At 33.8% G+C, this 20,898-nt stretch overlaps 1 protein-coding gene and 2 long non-coding RNA genes across 5 annotated transcripts in view; 2 read left to right on the forward strand and 1 right to left on the reverse strand.

The window, feature by feature from the left end:
* Positions 1–20,898, forward strand: part of LOC127731862 (uncharacterized) — an 897,808-nt gene that overhangs the window by 695,728 nt on the left and 181,182 nt on the right. The gene's annotated exons all lie outside the window — the stretch shown is intronic.
* LOC127731900 (uncharacterized) overlaps positions 1–20,898 on the reverse strand; it is a 336,874-nt gene that overhangs the window by 217,022 nt on the left and 98,954 nt on the right. The window lies entirely within an intron of this gene.
* Positions 1–20,898, forward strand: part of LOC127731888 (uncharacterized) — a 65,794-nt gene that overhangs the window by 40,120 nt on the left and 4,776 nt on the right. Inside the window, exon 3 of the long non-coding RNA XR_007995889.1 lies at positions 18,681–18,755. This is a non-coding gene — a long non-coding RNA (uncharacterized LOC127731888). The remainder of the gene's footprint in view (positions 1–18,680; positions 18,756–20,898) is intronic.

Here is a 20,898-nt window from a genome sequence, read left to right on the forward strand (position 1 = left end):
GGAAATCCTTCAGTGACGATGAATTTATTCTTGAAATCCAGTGCAAAAATGGTGTTGATGTGTAAGCAGTACTTCAATATTGAAGGCTGTAAACTGTTTATTCACTGGATAGCCCATTTAGGCATTATATGAGAAACGAAACATCACATGCAGTTCAAATATCACTACAAACTGCTCCGAGTCTGAAAAGACCAGTTTTTGTGCTCGACCAGTAAAGTCGAGCACACATTTTACTCGACTAGTCTCGACATTGTCTCGACAGTACTTAACTGTACTTAATTGTACTCGACTAGGTCTCGACTTTACTTAATTAGTCTGATACAGTACTTGATGATCTTGGTGTAGTCTGAAATGGTCTCGACCAAGACTCGACCAGTCTCAACCAGTCTCGACCAGTCTCGACCTGTCTCGACTAGTCTGGACCTTCAAATTTAGTCTTCACTGGTGTAAATCAGCTCATCTAACTAAATTATATATAGATCTTACAAAATACCAGTCTATTTGGTAGTTTGATTCATTGCTGTGAAATGAAAGAATTTAATTAATAGGTAAAAAAAAAGATTAAATTCAGATAGGCATCTTTAATTTTTTTTATAACTTTTTCAAATCAACTTGGATTTTCATCAAACGATGAAGCTATCTTAGTAATATATTGATCTTACTGAATCCCAGGTCATTATGTAGTTTGATGTATTGCTGTCAAATTTAAGAATTAAATTAATCTAGGTCCAAAAAGCTAGGATTTGCAGTTCAGACAAAATAGAGATAGTACACTTTAATTTTTTTTATAACTTTTTCAAATCAACTAGGATTTTCATCAAACTATACAGCTATCTTAGTAATATATTGATCTTACTGAATCATAGGTCATTATGTAGTTAGGTGTATTGCTGTCAAATTTAAGGATTAAATTAATCTAGGTAAAAAAAGCTTGAATTTGCAGTTCGGACTATATTCAGATAGTACACTTTAATTCTTATTATAACTTTTTCAAATCAACTTAGATTTTCATCTAACTATATGTACAGCTACCTTGGTAATATATTAATCTTACTGAATCCCAGGTTGTTAAGAAGTTTGGTGTATTGCTGTCAAATTTAAGAATTAAATTAATCTGGGTCCAAAAAGCTAGGATTTGAAGTTCAGACAAAATAGAGATAGTACACTTTAATTTTTTTTATAACTTTTTCAAATCAACTAGGATTTTCATCAAACTATACAGCTATCTTAGTAATATATTGATCTTACTGAATCATAGGTCATTATGTAGTTTGGTGTATTGCCAAAGAGACAACTATCTTCCAAAGTAAAAATAAGGAGATGTGGTATGATTGCAATTGCCAATGAGACAACTATCCGCCAACAGTCAGGGGACTTATTGAAATAAGTGATTTTTAAATCACTTATTTAAGTAGCAAATTCGAAGTTTTGTCACAAATTGTGATTTTGTAGTTTTACCAAAATTTTAAACACATAGGTTTAGATAATATCTTTTCATTAGTAAAATTGAAAAAAATGAACTTTTTGCTTCTTTTAAGCAGCAAGGTTTATGCCTTTGATGCAATCATTTAGCTGCAAATTCTATTTTAGTTGAAAAAATGCTATAAAAATGGCTTTACATAATGAACTGATACTTTCTTAACAGATTTTCCCCAGCAGTGGGAGTATTTTTCCTGTAAAATTCAAGGTTTCATCTTATAGATATGTAATAAAATTCTACTGTTCGCGATCAAAATTTCACTGTTCGGGGGTGTTAAAATTAGTGGGGGTTATTAAAATAATGATACTTAAAGAAGTGATTTTTGGAAGGAAATTGAGGTATGATACTTAAACAAGTGATTTGTATGTCATTATTCTAGATTTAGTACAAGGTCATCACCTGACATGACCCGGTCATCCTATCAACACAGATGTTGGTTCTGATAATTTTAGCAACATAATTAGTCCCTGGATCATTAGTATTCTATATTTAAAGCTACAATAAAATTAAATCACTTAGTCTAGTGATTAATTTGTACTACTTAAATAGGTGATTTTTAAAGAAAGACAACTCTTACTTCCAACCTTTATGGACATAATGTTACTTGAATCAGTGATTTAGAAAATCACTCATTTAAGTAAGTCCCCTGACTGGCCAAAGAAAAAATAAGGAGATGTGGTATGATTGCCAATGAGAACTATTTGCCAGAGTAAAAATAAGGAGATGTTGTATGATTGCCAATGAGACAACTATCCGCCAAAGGAAAAATACGGAGATGTGGTATGATTGCCAATGAGAACTATTTGCCAGAGTAGAATTAAGGAGATGTGGTATGATTGCCAATGAGACAACTATCCGCCAAGTAAAAATAATAAGATGTGGTATGATTGCCAATGAGAACTATCCGCCAAAGTAAAAATATTAAAGAAGATCTGCTGTAGTAAAAATAAAGAGATGTGGTATGATTGCCAATGAGAACTATTCGCCAGAGTAAAAATAAGGAGATGTGGTATGATTGCCAATGAGAAGTATTCGCCAGAGTAAAAATAAGGAGATGTGGTATGATTGGCAATGAGAAGTATCCGCCATTGTAAAAATAAGAAGATCTGCTATAGTAAAAATAAAGAGATGTGTTATGATTGCCAATGAGAACTATTTGCCAGAGTAAGAATAAGGAGATGTGGTATGATTGCCAATGGGAACTATTCGCCAGAGTAAAAATAAGGAGATGTGGTATGATTGCCAATGAGACAACTATCTTCTAAAGTAAAAATAAGGAAATGTGGTATGATTGCCAATGAGAACTATCCGTCAAAGTAAAAATAAGAAGATCTGCTATAGTAAAAATAAAGAGATGTGGTATGATTGCCAATGAGAACTATTTGCCAGAGTAAAAATAAGGCCATGTGGTATGATTGCCAATGAGAACTATCCACCAAAGTAAAAATAAGAAGATCTGCTATAGTAAAAATAAGATGTGGTATGATTGCCAATGAGACAACTATCTTCCAAAGTAAAAATAAGGAGATGTGGTATGATTGCCAATGAGAACTATTTGCCAGAGTAAAAATAAGGAGATGTGGTATGATTGCCAATGAGACAACTATTCGCCAGAGTAAAAATAAGGAGATGTGGTATGATTGCTAATGAGAACTATCCGCCAAAGTAAAAATAAGAAGATCTGCTATAGTAAAAATAAAGAGATGTGGTATGATTGCCAATGAGAACTATATGCCAGAGTAAAAATAAGGCGATGTGGTACGTATGATTGCCAATGAGAACTATCAGTCAGGGGTACTACTTGTACAAGTAATTTTTATTTACTTGAAGAAGTCAATTTTGATATACTTATATAAGTAAATTTGTAGGATACTTATACAAGTGTATTTTATTTACTTGTATAGGTTAAAAAAAAATGGGCTTAGTTATGTCCCTTAGACATTCAGATTTTTTACTTATACAAGTAAAAAAGTCATCCTATCTTCTTTTCTTGAATTCTCAACACTTCTTTGCTCTAATAGAATTTTTGATTGTCTTTCCTTTGCAGATGTCTTTACTAATTATTTCAGCGTAATTTCATGGACAATGAAAATCTCATTTGTCTGTTATCCTCAGAACACTGCTCATTTACAAGCCCCCAAGGGGCAAAATTGAAGGCCTTGCGCAAATACTTTAGATCTTTACGCAATCAGTTTCTTTGTTGAATTAATGAGATGAAACATTGAACTATAATAAAAAATTATGAGCTAACCTGAGAAAAATTGTTAAAGGCATGTTTTACATCTCAAAACTTGAGAATTTTTGTGGGATTGTAAAAAAAATTTACTTATACAAGTAAATTTTTGAGAAAATTAAGGGGAGATTATTCAAACATTATAATTAATATATATATAAGTTTATTTTATTTACTTCTTCAAGTAAATAAAGATTACTTGTACAAGTAGTACCCCTGACTGACTATCCACCAATGTAAAAATAAGAAGATCTGCTATAGTAAAAATAATATGTGGTATGATTGCCAATGAGACCACTATCTTCCAATTTAAAAATAAGGAGATGTGGTATGATTGCCAATGAGAACTATTTGCCAGAGTAAAAATAAGGAGATGTGGTATGATTGCCAATGAGAACTATTCGCCAGAGTAAAAATAAGGAGATGTGGTATGAGTGCCAATGAGAACTATCCGCCAAAGTAAAAATAAGAAGATCTGCTATAGTAAAAATAAAGAGATGTGGTATGATTGCCAATGAGACAACTATCTTCCAAAGTAAAAATAAGGAGATGTGGTATGATTGCCAATGAGAACTATTTGCCAGAGTAAAAATAAGGAGATGTGGTATGATTGCCAATGAGAACTATTTGCCAGAGTAAAAATAAGGAGATGTGGTATGAGTGCCAATGAGACAACTATCCGCCAAGTAAAATTAAGGAGATGTGGTATAATTACAAAATGACAACTATCTTCCAAAATAAAAATAAGGAGATGTGGTATGATTGTCAATGAGAACTATCTGCCAAAGTAAAAATAAGGAGATGTTGTATGATTGCCAATTAGTAAGGTGCCCAATGTCCAAAAAGTCTTCTAGTTAACGAGTTTAAGTCAACGGATAACACACGGCTAATTGTTTTTGCAAATTATAGAAAAATCATTATATTTTACAATCATGATTGTCGTCATAAGTTCCCATGGTGACGATTTTCCAAATTTTGTGTTTTTACAGGGTACCTCCAGATACTGTATTGTACATGGAATCTTTAACATGAAATTTAAAATTATTACGCTCTTTGTTGGTGGTTAAAATAGTACTTTTAATATAGTTTATACATTAAATATACGATATAACATAAGCGGAAAGTATTTAAGTGATTTTAGTGTAATTATTTCAGCATTTTAGGAAGACTAAAATTTTCCTAAGATATTTAATAGCCTAATTGACCCGGTAGATCTTATGAACCTGTAAGTGATATTTACCTACTCACAAAATCCAAACAATTTGACAGTGGTGATAATGACACTTTCTTTACCTGACTGTATATGTTATTATCTGGATAATTTCATTTTTAAGTTTGATTTTATGTCTGCAATTTTTTCTTTTTATTGTAGCATATATCTTTTAGTCCCCTACCAACGAAGTCGAAGGGGACTTTAGGTTTGCCGTCTGTCTGTCCGTCCGTCTGTCCATCCGTCAGTCCGGCAACTCAGCTTTCCACACTTTTTTTCTTCGTTCTTGAAGATATTGATTTGATATTTGGTATATAGTTTTATCATGAAAAGTTATAGATCAAGTTCGAATTTTGTTCTGGTCTGATGATTTAGTCCAGAGTTATGGTCCATAAAAAAACTCCATAACTAATGTTAGAGTACTATGTTATTAAACCATATATCTATACAAAGGGAGATAACTCATTTTTTTAAAGACATTCTTTGGTAAATGGATTGAGGAATTTTGTGGCAGGTTTATATGTTATTTTGTATAAACTAATTTTCTGAATGCTACATGTATATATATATTATTTTAGCTCACCTGGCCCGAAGGGCCAAGTGAGCTTTTCTCATCACTTGGCGTCCGTCGTCCGTCGTTGTCGTCGTTAGCTTTTTACAAAAATCTTCTCCTCTGAAACCACTGGGCCAAATTTAACCAAACTTGGCCACAATCATTATTAGGGTATCTAGTTTAAAAAATGTGTCCGATGACCCCGCCAACCAACCAAGATGACCGCCATGGCTAAAAATAGAACATAGAGGTAAAATGTAGATTTTGGCTTATACCTCTGAAACCAAAGCATTTAGAGTGAATCTGACATAGGGTAAAACTGATTATCAGGTCAAGATCTATCTGCCCTGAAATATTCAGACAAATCTGACAACCTGTTGTTGGGTTGCTGCCCCTGAATTGGTAATTTAAGGAAATTTTGCAGTTTTTGGTTATTATCTTGAATATTATTATAGATAGAGATAAACTGTAAACAGCAATAATGTTCAGCAAAGTAAGATCTACAAATAAGTTGTCATGACCAAAATTGTCAGTTGACCCCTTTAGGAGTTATTGCCCTTAATCATGTTAATAGTCAATTTTTTACAATTTTTTGTAAATTTTTGTAATCTTTTACAAAAATCTTCTTCTCTGAAACAACTGAGACAAATTTAACCATACTTGGCCATAATCATTATTAGGGTATGTAGTTTAAAAAATTTGTCCGATGACCCCGCCTTCCAACCATCATGGCCGACTTGGTTAAAAATAGAACATAGGGATAAAATACAGTTTTTGGTTTATATCTCTGAAACTAAAGCATTTAGAGCAAATCTGACAGGTTGCAAAAATGTTCATCAGATTTAGATTTATCTGCCCTGAAATTTTCAGACGAATCCGACAACCTGTTGTTGGGTTGCTGCCCCTGAGTTTTTTGTTATTATCTTATACATCATTATAATATCTAATATCTAATACTATTAATTATGATTTTAACCTTATGTTACATGATTTCCAAAGCATCAGTAAATACAGGTGAGCGACACAGGCTCTTGAGAGCCTCTAGTTTGTGTAGGAAGCCAGAGTGCCTGGAGAGAACCACTGACCTTTGGTAGGAAAACAGACATTCTAATGCAATTATTTTGTATCGAAGGTTCTGATTGGATGACAATAAGCGTAAAATTCTATTCTCCCTGTCTGTAACTAACGAAGCTGACATTTTGAATTCCGGAATGTATTGATATATAATTTCTCCAGTAATAAGCAAACAACTCATATTTTGCACCTAGAAATCTTATTTTTATCTAATTTTATTACATTCTGAAGCGGACAAGTAGCCAGAAAGCGCCAGATGTTTACATTTGATGCTGGAAGCATACCTATGATGTCACCTAGTTTAGGCGCCAAAGAAGATAACATCATTTTGCGGATTTTTCGTTAAATGAAAATTTACACTAAAAGAATGACTAAAATTGAATGATTTGTTTAATTTGCATTAGAATGGAGATAACTGTATTGCATTTGAAGCTTTGCGGACGTCCATTGGTAGTTTTACTCTCGCAAATATCCATTTACCTGTCTGCGCTAAGCGTCGCCAGGTAAACTAAATTTGTGACAGTAAAACTACCGATGGACGTCCACAAAGCTTCAAATACAATACAGTTATCTCTAAAATCCAAGTCAATTGAGAATAGAGTTGAGCTCATCTGCCACATGTATATATATATATAACAAGTGGCATGATATATAGCATATGAATAAATGATATGTGGGGATAATTTCAACGAGACAGCAGCCTAATGACAAAGATAATCATCAACAGACAACATACACCTTTTTTATGTGTCGCCAACGGAGAAAGGAGATCTAGTAACTGCTTAACTCTGTTCAGCATTCTGTATGTCCATTGATCTGTACAACCATCCTTCTATCAGTCCCTCTGTCCGTCAGTCTGTCCTTCCATAAATCCTTGGGTAGAAGATTGTCATCAAAGTTTTTTGGTTTCCTAGGAAAGGAATGCTTTTATATAAATTTGGTCTGCAGCTTGATAATGTAGAGTCATAGCCTGTTATTTATAACATCAGCCACGCAGCCACTTCCTATTTGCTGATATTTTGCAATTTTACAACACTCATTGTTAGTGTTTCCTGCAGCTTTTGAAAAGGGCAGGGTAATTTTTTTCTCAGAGGGCATTCTTAGCACGTTTGGCTACACTTTGGCACCCTTTGCATAGAGGACTACACTTTTAGGGCACTCTTTACATAGATATAAAGGCACTGTTATGGATAGGAATTTAATCGAAATATACCATTGTTTCATACTTACTGGTAAGAAATAAAGATATGTCAATAAGGTTGTTAATTCAATTCCTTTTTGTAATACAATTATCACTTCTAGACTCAGCTAATAGAATCTTGAGCATGTTCATTGTGCAACTGCCTCATTTCAACCAATAACTCCAGTTATAAACTTTAATACTGGATCACTGAGACTGATTGTCTAAGGATGTGTTGTGAAATTGTACTTTGCATGACCAAGAGCTCATGCAATGCATTGTTTTTTAGATGCACAAAAGAAGTGCCAAATATACCTTTTGGATTTCACGTTTATAACAATCAAAGCTACCTTGGCTCATAACAATTAATTTTACAAATAGTATAAGGATATTCAATGATTTGTATAGCAAGACTTGCTATACATAGTCTTGTGCTATTGATCTTTTTTTCCATCTAAATCTGTGTTTTTTGTTGTTATTTTTATTGAAACATTGTTGATTTTTGTCTCGCCTTGACGGAGTCAAAAAGCGAGACAAAGGTATGCTGTTTTTGTCTTGCCTTGATGGAGTCCAAAAGTGAGACATAGGTATGCTGTTTTTGTCTCGCCTTGACTGAGTAAAAAAGCTAGACATAGGTATGCTGTTTCCAGCGTCGGCGGCGATGGCGTCAACAATGTATTAGTTTGTGATTAGGTCTAGTTCATGGTGATCCACAAGTGGTAGGTCAATGATATTTGGTATGCAGTTGTATTAGCATTGGCACATCTCATTACCATGGAGATTATTTGGCCCCGCCCCCTCAGTCAAGGTCTATTGACTTTGAAACTTTTCATAGTTTACATGTATTAGTTTGTGATTAGGTCAATTTATGGGGAACCACTAGTGGTAGGTCAATGATATTTGGTATGCAGTTGTATTAGCATTGGCACATCTCATTACCATGGAGATCATTTGGCCCTGCCCCCTCAGTCAAGGTCTATTGACTTTGAAACTTTTCATAGTTTACATGTATTAGTTTGTGATTAGGTCAATTTATGGGGAACCACTAGTGGTAGGTCAATGATATTTGGTATGCAGTTGTATAAGCATTGGCATATCTCATTTCCATGGAGATTATTTGGCTCCGCCCCCTTAGTCATGGTCTATAGACTTTGAAAATTTTACTAAGTTAACATGTATTAGTTTGTGATTAGGTCAGTTCAAGGGGAACCATTAGTGGTAGGCCAATGTTAATTTGTGTTCAGTTGTATAAGCATTAGCACATCTCATTTCCATGGAGAATATTTGGCCCCGCCCCCTCAGTCATGGTCTATTGACTTTGAAACTTTTGCTTAGTTTACATGTATTAGTTTGTGATTAGATCAGTTTAAGATGAACTGCTAATGTTAAGTCAATGATATTTGGTATGCAAATGTATTGGCATTTGCAAATATCGTTTCCATGGAGATTATATAGCCCCACCCCTGATCATGATTCATTGACTTTGAAACTTTTACATAGTTTACAAGTTAATGTTTGTGTTTAGGTTTGTTTAAAGGAAACAACTTATAATAGGTCAGTGGTATTTGGTATGCAGTTGTATTAGCATTGGCACATCTCATTCCATGGAGATTGTTTAGCCATGTACCTTCAGTCATGGTTCATCGACTTTGAATATTTGAATAACTTACATGATAATTAAAGTATTGCTATTTTAATTTCAACATTTGCATTATCAAAATTACAAAAGGCGAGACATATCTCTGTGATAACAGTTTATTTGTTCTATTCAAAACTATATCAGCTATATTCTTAACTTTAATTTTATTTAGATAACAACATACAGCCGTCGTAAATTCACACCCAAATCGACTTCTCAATCTACTAAATAATATAAATAGAAAATATAAACAAACATCGGATTGTTTACGTAATCAATGTTCATCCCATGCATCGTAAAATTATAACTCAAATGATCCCTTTTTTTTTAATTGTCTACATTTTAAATTTGTACAGGTACAAATCGATGTTGTCCCTATAAGATCAATCATGAACCATATTTGTACTCTGTCGCTTCAAAACTGTTCAAACATAATGACCGTCTCCTCGGAGACGGTCTTAATAGTTGAACAATGCACAGTCTGCGGGCTGAATGCTTCTTACTCTCTGATTGGAAGATAATTACTGATCCTATAATAGTGAAGTTCGTTGATTGGTTGGGACAATCATAACCTATAGTAAATGACTGTTAATCCCGTAGAGTGTCGGATTTGAACACTTTATTTTAGCAATTAGATTTTGCCTGGTTACCAATCATGAATATCGGTACACAGGTAACACTTATCTATAAATAGCCAAAACTCCTAAAACTTTGTAAACACACACGTGATTATTTCACATTCAATCCAGTCGCTCACTGCCAAGTTACGTACATTTTATACATGAAAAAATAGAAAAACACTGCGCTTGCTTTTTTCTTAGGTTATAGATATTAATTTTTAGTAAAATAATCAAAAGGCAGAAAAAACATTGAAAGCGGATATATCCAAATCAAGTCTGGCGTCGTCCGGCGTCGTCCGAAGACACATTGGTTTTCGCAATCTAACTTTAGTTTAAGTGAATGGATCTCTATGAGATTTTACCATAAGGTTCAATACCACAAAAGGAAGGTTGGGATTGATTTTGGGGGTTTTGGTACCAACAGTTAAGGAATTAGGGGCCAAAAAGGGGCCAAAAATAAGCATTTTTGTAACTTCCAGACATAACTTGTGTGTTAGTGTATGGATCTCTCTGACATTGTACCACAACGTTCCATATCACACAGGGAATGCTGGGATTGATTTTGGGGGATATTGCCTCAAAATATTAGGAATTAGGGGCCAAAAAACAAGCATTTTTCTAGTTTCATGACAATAAGTTGTGTGTAAATGTATGGATCTTTCTGAAATTGTACTACAAGGTTCCATATCACAAAGGGAAAGCTGGAATTGAGTTTGGGGGTAATTGCCCAATACATTTAGGAAAAAGGGGCCAAAAATAAGCATTTTTCTAGTTTCCAGACAATTACTTGTGTGTTAGTATATTGATCTCTCTGACATTGTACCACAAGGTTCCATATCACATAGGGAATGGTGGGATTGATTTTGGGGGTAATTGCCTCAAAATTTTAGGAATTAGGGGCCTGAAAGGGGCAAAAAACAAGCATTTTTCTAGTTTCAGGACAATAACTTGTGTGTAAGTGTATGGATCTTTCTGAAATTGTACTACAAGGTTCCATATCACAAAGGGAAAGCTAGGTTTGAGTTTGGGGGTAATTGCCCTAAAAGTTTAGGAATTTGGGGCCAAATAGGGGCCAAAAAACACATTTTTCTAGTTTCCAGACAATAACTTGTGTTCAAGCGTATGGATCTCTCTGAAATTGTACTGCAAGGTACCATACCACAAAGGAAAGGCTGGGATTGAGTTTGGGGGTGATGAATCATAAGGGGGTTCAAAAAATTTTGGGGGGGGATTTTATTTTTCCTTTTTTTTCTTTTTTTTTTTTCTTTTTTCTTTTAAAATTTTCCATTTTAAGTTGGTTATTTCTGATTTATATTTAAAAGCAAATAATAATGATATGGTAGGAGATACACACCAAACAGGATGTGTAAATTATTATATAATAAGTTTTGTGCAATAGCATGAAATTTTCAACTGCACAGTATTGCACAATAGCAAGAAATCTTCAATTGCACAGTATTGCGCAATAGCAAGAAATCTTCAATTGCACAGTATTGCGCAATAGCAAGAAATATCCAATAGCACAATATTGCGCAATAGCAAGAAATTGTCAACTGTACAGTATTGCGCAATAGCAAGAAATATTCAATTGCACAGTATTGTGCAAAAAAAGATACTTCGTATAAATTGCTTATTTCTTGACCAATTTCAATGGGGTTTTTTGGCCCCGTTTTTAAATTGGTCCACATTGAGGTCCAAAGGGTCCAAAATTAAACTTTGTTTGATTTCATCAAAAATTGAATTATTGGGGTTCTTTGATATGCTGAATCTAACCGTGTATTTAGATTCTTAATTTTTGGTTCCGTTTTCAAATTGGTCTACATTAAGGTCCAAAGGGTCCAAAATTAAACTTAGTTTGATTTTAACAAAAATTGAATTCTTAGGGTTCTTTGATATGCTGAATCTAAACATGTATTTAGATTTTTGATTTTGGGCCCAGTTTTCAAGTTGGTCCAAATCGGGGTCCAAAATTAAACTTTGTTTGATATCAACAAAAATTGAATATATGGGGTTCTTTGATATGCTGAATCTAACCATGTATTTAGATTTTTGATTTTTGGGCCCCGTTATCAACTTTGTTCACATTGAGGTCAAAAGGGTCCAAAATTAATCTTTGTTTGATTTCATCAAAAATTGAATTCTTGGGGTTCTTTGATATGCTGAATCTAACCATGTATTTAGATTTTGGATATTGGACCATATATAATAGGTGAATGTCCAATTTAAAATTTTTAAGTTCTTAGACCACCACATTCATTCTGTGTCAGAAACCTATGCTGTGTCAAATATTTAATCACAATCCAAATTCAGAGCTGTATCAAGCTTGAATGTTGTGTCCATACTTGCCCCAACTGTTCAGGGTTCGACCTCTGCGGTTGTATCAAGCTGCGCCCTGCGGAGCATTTTATTTTCAATTAAAATTAGTTTACAATGGAATCTTTATCTCATCTCAGGGGGCGGCTGCACTTCGACCTTTTTATGGTAGGGGTGACCAGCTGAGACATACAATACCCCACCCTTTTCATATATCTTGAATAACAAAAGAACATAACCTAGCTATCATATTTTTATACGCCTGTTTACGGGACATATTATGGTATACTGTCGTGCGTCCGTCGTCAACATGTCGGACATTAACTCAAAAACGCTTCAACCAATTTGCATAAAACTGTGGTGAAATGTTCATATCTATTGATGTGAGCTCCCTTTCGTTTTTTATAAAATTTAGATTTCACGTTTCTGAGTTTAGGGTTTTATTCATTAAAAAAGGGGGGATTTTCCAGTTTTCGGACAATAAATCTAAAATGCTTTCACCAAGTTGCAAGAAACTATGGTCAATTGTTTATATCTATTGACATGAGCTCCTTTTTATTTTTAAAAAATTTTAGGTTTTATGTTTCCGAGTTATGTAGTTTTATTCATTAAAAACATAGGGTGATTTTCCAGTTTTCGGACACTAACTCAAAAATTCTTTCAGCAGTTCTCATGAAACTTTGGAGAATTGTTTATATCTATTGATGTAAGCTCCCTTTCAATTTTTATAAATTTTAGATTTTACACTTTCTAGTTATGGGATTTTATTCATAAAAAAGGGGTGATTTTCTAGTTTTTGGACAATACCTTTAAAGTGCTTTGAGCAGTTTTCATTAAACTTTGGTGACTGGTTTATATCAATTAAGATAACCTCCCTTTATTTTACAATAATTATACCTACATATAGCTATCATTGTTACGCTATTTCAACAGAGATGAATAGTTTTGGCAAATGTCTTAAGCATTTACGACAGTATTTTTAATTGCATCTGTAAAAAAATATCGACATCTGATTAGTTTCAGATTCACAATCATCCACCTTGTTATATATTTCACCTAAATTTCTCGACCAGCTGCTCATCCCTTCCACTCATTATAATAAGTGCCTCCCCCTTTCCACATACCCCAAGATATTTAGGGGATCTGGGTGTGGGCTGGGTTGGACGTTGTCTAACTCTCCCTAGCTCTTCCTATCAAGATAACAGACATTGAAGAACAGAAAACTAAAAAAAAACTCCAGATGATAAAAGCAATTATACATTTATGCTAGCATATTTTAAGCAATATTTGATATTTATGCATGATTTAAAAGGAGATGTGAAGTATACATAATGTAAAATACAACGGTAAAGGGGCATGGCACCAATTTTTTTTCCTAAAAAGGGCAGGGCGTCAAGAAAACATGGCAGGGTGCCATACCACGCCAAAACCTCCTGTAGGAAACACTAATTGTACAAGGAAAATTTTTGTAAAACTTCTTGGCTTTTAAGGAAGGGAATGCTTTTATATTTGGTCTGCAGCTGATAAAGTTGAGTCTTAGCATGTTACACAGGAGTAAGTTCACGACAGGTTAAAATTGGCCATAAGATTTTGATGTTTTTTTAATCAGGCCAAAATGCTACAAATTGTACATAGAAATAGATGTGATATTACTATAAATACAAAATAACTTCAGTTTGGCACATCACATTAAAAATGACGAAGTATTGACTCCTTAAGTATGAATTATTTGAGTTGAAACATCAACTTTGGTCATATTTTCAATAATTCTAAACAGTTTTCTGTATAATTTACTTTGGCTGCAACCCATGTTCCAGAACGTTTTTGTCGAGCCTGCGACTTTTGTCGCAGAAAGCTCGACATAGGGATAGTGATCCGGCGGCGGCGGCGGCGGCGGCTACGGCGGCGGCGGCGTTAGCTAACTTCTTAAAAGCTTTATATTTTAGAAGGTGGGAGGTCTGGATGCTTCATACTTTGTATATGGATGCCTCATGTTACGAAGTTTCCGTCAGTCACATGTCCAATGTCCTTGACCTCATTTTCATGGTTCAATGACTACTTGAAAAAAAAGTTAAGATTTTTTGTAATGTTAGATTCTCTCTTATTATAAGTAATAGGATAACTATATTTGGTATGTGCGTACCTTGCAAGGTCCTCATGCCCGTCACACAGTTTTCACTTGACCTCGACCTCATTTCATGGATCAATGAACAAGGTTAAGTTTTGGTGGTCAAGTCCATATCTCAGATACTATAAGCAATAGGTCTAGTATATTCGGTGTATGGAAGGACTGTAAGGTGTACATGTCCAACTGGCAGGTGTCATCTGACCTTGACCTCATTTTCATGGTTCAGTGTTTATAGTTAAGTTTTTGTGTTTTGGTCTGTTTTTCTTATACTGTATGCCATAGGTCTACTATATTTGGTGTATGGAATGATTGTAAGGTGTACATGTCTAGCGGGCAGGTGTCTTCTGACCTTGACCTCATTTTCATGGTTCAGTGGTCAAAGTTAAGTTTTTGAGTTTTGGTCTTTTTTTCTAATACTTTATGCAATAGGTCATCTATATTTGGTGTATGGAAATATTTTATGATATACCTGTCAGTCTTGCAGGTTTTATTTGACCTTGACCTCATTTTCACGGTTCATTGCTCAGTGTTAAGTTTTTGTGTTTTGGTCTGTTTTTCTAATACTATAAGCAATAGGGTCAACTATATTTGTTGTATGGAAGGATTGCAAGCTGTATTACATGTCTGCCTGGCATTGTTCATCTGACCTTGACCTCATTTTATTGGTTCATTGGTCAATGTTTAGTTTTCTTGGTTAAGTCTGTATCTTAGAAACTATAAACAATAGGTCAACTATATTTAGTGTATTGAATGATTGTAAGGTGTACATGTATTTCTTGTTTGGTTTATATGACCTTGACCTCATTTTCTTGGATCATGTTAAGTGTATGTGATAGTTGTAGTAAAGCTTTATATTTAGGACTATCAACATAATATCAATGGTTAGTAAAGAAGGCGAGACATTTCAGCGTGTGCACTCTTGTTGTGTCTAGGGATTCAATATAATCATTGGCAACTTTTGGTTACAAAACATTTTGGATCCTAGGTTGCAGCCAAGGGTTGCCTCAAGCTTATAGGTCCGAAAAAATGCATAAAATCATCTTATTTTGACAATACATGTATATCTAAAATGTGCTGATTTTGAATCCAAGAATGTACTCTTATGAAGAGATTTATTTTAACAAAGAAGTAAGACTTTTGAAATAGATCCATTTAAGAAACCAAATTATGGCCATTTTGAAATTTTCTGATAAAGCTGAAATTCAAGGCCATATTTGGCCTAAAGTGAACCTTTTTATATTAGGTCTGCACCTTGATAATGTTGAGTGGTAGCCTGTTACAAATTTTAACATTTGCTGTTTGAAATTTTACAACACTCATTGTTCAAGGAAAATTTTTGTAAAACTTTTCTTGGCTTCTAAGGAAGGGAATGCTTTTATATTTGGTCTGCATCTTGATAATCTTGAGTTGTGGCATGTTAGCAATTTTTGCATCTGCTGTGTAGCCACTTCCTTTTTGCCAATAGATTGAAATTTTACAACGCTCATTTTACAAGGAAACTTTTCATCAAAGTTTTCTTTATAAAAATAAGAAGATGTGGTATGATTGCCAATGAGATAACTCTCCACCAGAGACCAAATGATGTAGAAGTTAACAACTATAGGTAACCGTACTACCTTCAACAATGAGCGAAACCCATATCGCATATATATATAGTATTCTACGTATAAAAGGCCCAGAAATTACCAATGCAAAACAATCAGACAAAACAAAAAAATTAATCACATGATTTATGTAAAAAAAACAATAAACCAAAACCAAATATGATATACAGTAACAAACGATACAACTGAATAACAGGCTCCTGACTTGAAATAGGCACAAACAGAATAGGCTAGTGTCATTTTTGAAGAGGGCTTTGATCGTGTTGATTTAAGGACTTTAATGCACCAACCTAAAATATGGCTTTATAATAAAACTTTGAAATATTATGACTTAACTTTTCAGGGGTTTAAATTATTGGAAGTCCAAGGTACATAACCTTTCATTTCTGAGAGGAAACCTTTGGTTTTTGAAATACAAAAGTCCAAAACCTCCCATATTTTTACATTGATGTTTTTTTTAGGACCTATGACTTTCTGAAGGGCCTTTCACTTAAAAATTCAAATGGTCCAGGACCTTATATTCTTTAAAGCAAATTAAAGCAAATTTAAGAACTTACTAATAGAAGTAAATTTGAACCTTCAATCCTGTTAGAAAGCAGGGGAATATATCTTTGATCATTATATCATTTTGTTATAATAATTATACCCCATGGAACAAAGTTCAGTAGGGTATAATGTTTTTGACTCATCCGTCAGTCTGTTAGTCAGTCAGTCAGTCAGTCCGTCTCTCAGTCCTGTTCTTGTCATAGCAACTCCTCTCAAACCACACAACAGAATTTCATGAAACTTTGTAGATAATTAGGACATAATATGTAGATGTGCATATACTCAAGAAATTTTTATCAGTTGACTTTTGTAGGAGTTATTTGTCTTTGAACTTAAAAATTGAGCAAGATTTTGTTTGCCCAGTGACAATGTGGGGGTGTTGGGTATGTAAGTGTGCTCACAAAGGTTCTTTAATTAAGAGATGTTGTATGAATGATGGTGAAACAGTTATCCCTAGTCAGAAGGACAAAGATATAAACAACTACAGATAATAGATGAGGTATGATTGCCAATGAGACAACTCTCCCTCCAAGCCACAATTTATAACGTTAAACCATTATAGGTCGTAGATCGGCCTTCAACAAGGAGCCTTGGCTCACACCGAACAGCAAGCTATAAAGGGCCCCAAAAAATTACTAGTGTAAAACCATTCAAACGGGAAAACCAACGGTCTAGTCTATATAAAAAACGAGAAACATTTATGAACCACATCAACAAACGACAACTACTGAACATCAGATTGACAGGTCTCTCAATAGCCTTTGAAATTGCACAAAACCAATACCATATTATAATATAAAAATTCGTAAGGGTTCCGCGGAACCCAGTGTCTCGCCTACTTTTTCTGTTAATCGCAGGCTCAACAAAAATGAGGAAGTAAATCAATAAAAATATTCCTCTTGATACTATCTTTTGATTGTAAGAACTTTCTGTCCAAGTTTGGTAAAAATCCAGGATAGTTTATGAATCTAATAAATGTTTAAAAACTTTATCTGCAGACTGAATGTAATGTTAACTTGAAGAAAACAAAATTTCCTTCTAGATACTAGCATTTGATCATAAACAAGCTTCTGTTAAAGTTTGGTGCAAATCCAAAATAGTATAAGAAAGTTATTAAAATTTAAAAAACTTTAACCACAGAGTGAATGTGTTGTTTCCTGACAGGAAATCTAAGTCCATTTAAAAGTAAAATACGGAAAAAATGGATTTATTATTTTACAAAATTTCCTTCTAGATACTAGCTTTTGATCATAAACAAGCTTCTGTCCAAGTTTGGTACAAATCCAAAATAGTATAAGAAAGTTATTAAAATTTTAAAAACTTTAACCACAGAGTGAATGTGTTGTTTCCTGGCAGAAAATCTAAGTCCATTTAAAAGTAAAATACGGAAAAAATGGATTTATTATTTTACAAAATTTCCTTCTGGATACTATCTTATGATCATAAACAAGCTTCTGTCCAAGTTTGGTAGAAACCCAGGATAGTTTAAGAAAGTTATTAAAATTTTAAAAACTTTAACCACAGAGTGAATGTAATATTTCCCGGCAGAAAAACTAAGTCCATTTATAAGTAAAATACGGAAAAAATGGAATTTTATTTTTACAAAATTTACTTCTGGATACTATCTTATGATCATAAACAAGCTTCTGTCCAAGTTTGGTAGAAATCCAAGGTAGTTTAAGAAAGTTATTAAAATTTCAAAAACTTTAACCACAGAGTGAATATTTGTGGACGCCGCCGCCGACGACGCCGACGGAATGTAGGATCGCTATGTCTCGCTTTTTCGACTAAAGTCGAAGGCTCGACAAAAATCTATAAACAGCACTGATATGATAAAATGTGTAACAAATAAAAAGAGAAAATCAACAGCCTATTACAACAATGAAAACAGGGGAGGGAATACAGCTACCAACAACAACCACTACACTACAGGTTCCTCGATATGGACAGGCACACAAAGAGAGTGTAAAAAGAACAATTGTTTAATGTGATTGCCATGATTGCCTTGCTCATTTGTGGACAGTTTATTTTAGAGAGGCTGGAAATTAATGAATTCAATATTGTCTTAATGCTGGTAAATAAAACTTTTGAAATTTTTAGGTCGGCAAAAGTGCAATTGATGTTTTTGTGTTTGAAGGAAAAAATCACACCCTGTTTGTAGAATACCTCATTTAGGTATGTTATTAGATATACAAGGTTTTGAGTTTAGTTTTTAGCCCAGCTGGCCTAAAAGGCCATGTGAGCTTTTGCCATCCCTTTGCGTCTGTCGTCTGTCCGTCTTCCCATGTTAACTTTTTCAGAGATCTTCTCTGAAAACAGGGGACCAATTTTATCCAACTTGGGCTGTCTAGTATAAAGTTTGTGTTTTTTTGTCTATCAAGAAACATGACTGCCATGACAAAGAAAATAAAACATAGGGCAAAAAAAGAAGTTTATGGCTTATATCTGAAAAAAAAGCAGTTAAAGCAAAACTGACCTAAATAGAAATGATAAGCATGTAAAGATTTATCTGCCACAAAAATTTCAAACCAATGGGACAACCTATTTGGAGTTATTGCCCCTGAAATAATAATTGTATTAAAGTTTCTGTTTTTCGATTTTATCTAGAAAACTATTAAAGATAAAGAGAAATTTCAACAGCAAAAATGTTCAGCAAGTTTAAAAAAATCTACAAATAAGTCAAACTGAACAAAATTGTAAATTAATCCCTTATTGGAGTTATTGCCCTTGAAAGATGCAGAAACTATGATAGATAGAGAGAAACCTTTAGTGGCACAAATGTTCCATAAAGTAAGATCTACCAAAATTATAGGAGCTAGGTTAAAAGTGTAAACTGTAAAAATTATCAGCACGACAAGATGTATCCACCCTGAAAATTTGGTAAAAACTAACCACTTGTTTTTGCCTCTAAACTATCTATTTTAGAATTTTTCACAGTTGGTGGCTGCTATCATAAAAACTATAGGAGTTAGGTTAAAAGTGTAAATTGCAAAAAGGTGCAACACAACAAAATATATCTAACCTAAAAATTGGAGAAAAATCTGTAACCCTGTTTTTGAGTTATTGCCCCTGAAAAATCATTTTTATACGACCGCAAAAAATTTGCGTTCGTATATTGCTATCACGTTGTCGTCGTCCGAAGACATTTGGTTAAGTGTACGGATCTCTATGAAATTTAACCAAAAGGTTCAATACCACAAAAGGAAGGTTGGGATTGTTTTTGGGGGTTATGGTCCCAACCAGTTTAGGAATTAGGGGCCAAAAAGGGGCCCAACACAAGCATTTTTCTAGTTTCAGGACAATAACTTGTGTATAAGTATTTTGATTGCTCTGAAATTGTACCACAAGGTTCAATACCACAAGTAGAAGGTTGGTATTCATTTTGGGGGTAATAGCTCACACCTTTCAGGAATTAGGGGCCAAAACAAGCATTTTTCTAAGTTTTCAGACAATAACTTGTGTTTAAATGTATGGATGTCTCTTAAATTGTACCACATTTTACAAAAAGAAAATTTCTTCAAATATTATTTTTTTTGGAGGGGGGTAAACAAAAAATATTTTTTTGGGGGGTCAATTTTTTTTCCTCAAGATTTTAGAAATTATCAATTTTCCAATTATTTTTTTGGAGGATGGGTAAACAAAATCTTTTTTGGGGGTGGGGTCAATTTTTTTCCCTCAAGATTTAAGAAAGTTTCAATTTTCCAAAAAAAAATTGGGGGTCACAATTTATTTTGCTAATTCTTTGTATATAGTCTGAAAACAGATTTACTAAGTATTGCGCAACAGCACAGTGTATTGCACAACAGCAAGAAATCTTCAATTGAATATAAATTCAAATCATATAACCAATTTCAAGTTCTTTGACTACATTTATTCTGTGTCAGAAACCTATAATGTGTCAAATATTTAATTACAATCCAAATTCAGACCTGTATCAAGCTTGAATATTGTGTCCATTTTTGCCCCAACTGTTCAGGGTTGGACCTCAGCGGTCGTATCCAGCTGCGCTCGTGAAGCACATTTATTAAAAGTGTTATCCTGTTATTGATAAACATGTAGGCGCTAGATTAAAAGTGTAAATTACAAAAATGGTCAGCTTGACAAGATTTTATAACTCTGGAAATGTTGAAAAAAATATGTAAACCTGTGTTTTTGAGTTATTGCCCCTGAAAAATACATTTTTATACGCCCGTCAATATTTTGACGGGACGTATTATGGTATACAAATGTCGTCTGTCCGGTGTAAACATGTCGCACCGTAACTTGAGAACGACTTATCCAAATTTCATGAAACTTAACATAGTTGTTTCTTATGATC

The sequence above is a fragment of the Mytilus californianus genome, unplaced genomic scaffold (assembly GCF_021869535.1).
Source record: "Mytilus californianus isolate M0D057914Y unplaced genomic scaffold, xbMytCali1.0.p SCAF_21, whole genome shotgun sequence".
Taxonomy (NCBI): Eukaryota; Metazoa; Mollusca; class Bivalvia; order Mytilida; family Mytilidae; genus Mytilus; species Mytilus californianus.